Below are 3,445 nucleotides of genomic sequence, written 5' to 3'. Positions count from 1 at the left end.
AGACGAGCGATCCCGCGGCGCGGGGGTGAGGGCCGGGGCGGGGGCCGGGCCAGGCAGGCGCTCGGAGCCCCCGCGCGGGGAAGTTGCCTGGGCCGAAGAGTTTCCTGCCCCGACGTGCAGGCTGTTTCCCTGTGTGTGCCTCGGTTTCCGAAAAGACGCCCGAGCGGTTCGGAGTTGGTATTGTCTGCAGAGGAGGGCTCTCCGCCGTTCCGGGTCGGCGAAGGGGTGCCGATCAAGTAGAGACCCCCGGGATGAGAAACAGGCTCCTAACAAAGATCCCCCCCCGCCCAAACTGTGCAAGCTTGGCACCGGCTGGGAAGGTCTCAAGAGACCTCCGAGGCCCGACTTCACCTCGCCTCGTCTCTTTGAAACCTTTCTTGGGCTCCGGATAAGTTGGGGGACGGCGGGCTTTTATTGATTTGTTTTTAAGGCTCGCCGCGGTGCGGCCAATAAAAGGTTTATGACATCTGACCGGCAGTGAAGGTATGCGAGCTCCCAATTGCCCTGTGTGCACGGAGAAGAGCAGTTTCCCCGTTGCCTGGCAACGCCGCTGATTGACTCAAGAAGCAGCCAATCACTGCTCTTCCTGGTCCCCTTGAAAAATTTTTGACAAGTACAGTAGACTGGAATGGAGCGCGTGCGTGCTTGCGCGTGCATGGAGGGGGGTGGGTTCCCCAAATTCCAGACTGCCGGATTCGGTTTAGGGAGGATTTCTCAACTTTTAAAAAGTTCACGTTGAACATCTGTGGAGAACTGGGCCTTAAAAGTCTTTGTCAGTTATTTGGAGACATTCTGATACTAGGCAAGAAACTTAAGATTTTCTACTGCATTTTCTCCGGGGGTGGGAGGGGAAGGAGGTGACGACACAGCAAGTCATTAAAAACACACACAACGAAAAGAGGGTGTGTGTACGTAGGGAATGTAACTAATAATAAACGTAAAAGTTGTAAGGAGGTCACTAGTGAATAACTATTTGCAAATCTGGTGGAGCAACTTATTGGCAGCAGATTAAAAATGTTTTGCTTAACTCCGGGCTCACATGATCCAGAATCTTTTTTTTTTTTTTCTTCCTGCTTCTAAAATAGGAGGAAAAAAAAAAAGGTTTGGGGAATTATGTAGAGTACAATAATGGAAAACTCCTCAGCTGTGGTTTCTGGGAACTGTTTTTTTGTTTTTTTTTTTTTTCCTTTTGTAAAACATGGAACTGTAGTGATCAGCAGCCGCCCATACTGTTACTAAAAGATAGGGGATTTTCTGAGAAGCAGTTAACAGTGGGGGTGGGGAGGGATGGGACACGAGGCAGAGACATGATCCCAGGGTACCCCGAAACCTTTTCTTCCCAATGCCGTTTTTCTAATATAACCACATAGCTGGCGGTGTTTGTTTAAAACAAAAGAAAACATGGAGAATAGCATGTTAGTTCCTTTGGGAAGCTACTGACAAATAAGCAAATTAAAAAGAAAGAGAGCAGCATGTTGTCATAGCAACAGTGCAATTAAATTACTTTACTGTCAGCCATGATATAATTTTCCTGTTTGGAAGCTCAGGAGACATAAAACTTTCATTTGGAGCTAAAGTTGACTTCAGTAGCTGGGTAGTTCTCTTTTGTGTTTTCCTGTGTGGGTATATTGGTAATCAGAATATTTTCTGGTGGGATTTGAGGAAACTTTTAAGAGAAGCAAGACTGGCTCTGATTTGTTCACAGAGAAGTTAAAAGCAATAGCAAGTTGGACTGTCATATTCCCAAACGTAGAGATACCGTCTTATTTTCATGTGTATCACGAACTACTCCTTATTTGACAGAAAGGAATATTTCCAGTGGATAAACCGCTGAGGCCTCTGCACTGCCTGGGTTGGATTAGGGTGCACTGTGAAATGGGCATGTTGCACAGGTTGGGGGAGCAGGTTGTGTGTCTCCCTGGGGGTGAGGGAAAGTGCTGCAGCTCTCTGGCTCTCTTGGCTGAGTTGGGGGTTGGGGTTGGTGCTCCACATCACACTTTCTAGAACCTCATTCTGGAGATTCCTTTGCTAAAGGAGCAGGTACCTTAGAAGTGTTAATGGACATTTAAAGGCTCAAGGATCCTGTCTCTGCTTTTGATTTTTTTGTTTGTTTGTTTGTTTGTTTCATGTTTTCAGGTAGATTGCTCAGTCTTATTGGTGGGTGAAAAATGGAAACCAAGCCCTTTTCTTAAGCCAAGGTTTTAGTGATATAAGTGGAGAACTGAAGACTTTCTCATTATATCCACTGTTCTTTCTCTCCTCTATGGAGTGCTGGAGGGTTGAACTTCCTTGGTATCTGCAGACGCCATTCTATTCGTGGACTTGCTACTTCCTCATTTTTCCTTTCCCATCAGATATTATTTTACTCCCTGTTCTAGGTCATTGATAAAAGTGGAGATGGGGGTTAGAATTGTGTAACAATGTTTGTTGAATGTGCCTTCTTGTCTTGAAGCAGCCAGTTAATCTACTGACTTTTTTTTCTCCTATTAATTATTTTTTGGTTTTGTTATGAGGGATTGATCCCGGGGACTTCACAGTGAGCTATATCTCCAGGCCATTAAATTATTTATTTCATTTTATCTTGTTAGTTTGCTAAGTTGCCCAGGCTGATCTTGGACTTCCAATCCTTCTGCCTCAGCCTCCCAGAGTACTGGGATTGTAGGCCTATGGCACTATGGTCTCATTTTTCATTCCCATTTGTTTGTAGTATCTGAAGTTACTTGCTTTTTCCTTCTGGGTGTATTGTCCTGGTAAAATTCAAAGTATTTCTTCCTGAAGTTCAAATCCACAGAATTCCTTGTCCTCTTTAGACTTACCAAATATAATTAAAGTTGGGGTTTTTTGGCCATGACTTTTGTGAGGGGAAAAATAACTAGAGGAACTAAATCAGTGGCCCCTCTACCCACAGTTTTATTTCTTTTTCTTTTTCTTTTCTTTCCTTTTTTTTTTTTTTCCGTGGTATGGGGGATCGAACTCACCACCTTGCCCCACAGTTTTATTTCTAAGGAACTTGTGATGGTCTTTGAATAGAAACAGCTGAACTTAATCTGAAACACTGGCCTTAAATTTTAAAGGTTTTTTTTTTTTTTTTCCTGAGGACAATGAGACCAGTAGTAAAAAGCCCCAGGAGTTATGTATTGCACTCACTTTGCAGTGTTTATCATGAAGCTTGAAAGAATTTTATATGTAATGTAGTCTTATACTGTATTGTAGAGCACCGAGGCACCCAGAAATAATTGATTTTCCCTTGGTCACGGTGAAAGTTTTCATACATCTAAGGAAAAAGCATTTTGAAATTCCTCATTCTTTTTGTGACATTTGCACATTAAAGTTGCTATTGATGTTTTCAGTCTTGTTTTAGTTAAGGGACATCAGGTGGCTGTGGTGGCCTGGTTCTTGCTCTCATATATATATATACATATATATATACACACACACACACACA

General features: G+C 43.5%; 1 protein-coding gene across 4 annotated transcripts in view; it reads left to right on the top strand.

Moving 5' to 3' along the window:
* Nucleotides 1-3,445, top strand: part of Foxn3 (forkhead box N3) — a 405,623-nt gene that overhangs the window by 181,257 nt on the left and 220,921 nt on the right. The gene's annotated exons all lie outside the window — the stretch shown is intronic.

Source organism: Chinchilla lanigera, unplaced genomic scaffold, assembly GCF_000276665.1.
Source record: "Chinchilla lanigera isolate Chin_1 unplaced genomic scaffold, ChiLan1.0 scaffold00037, whole genome shotgun sequence".
Taxonomy (NCBI): Eukaryota; Metazoa; Chordata; class Mammalia; order Rodentia; family Chinchillidae; genus Chinchilla; species Chinchilla lanigera.
This window is presented reverse-complemented; position numbering and strand designations above follow the sequence as displayed.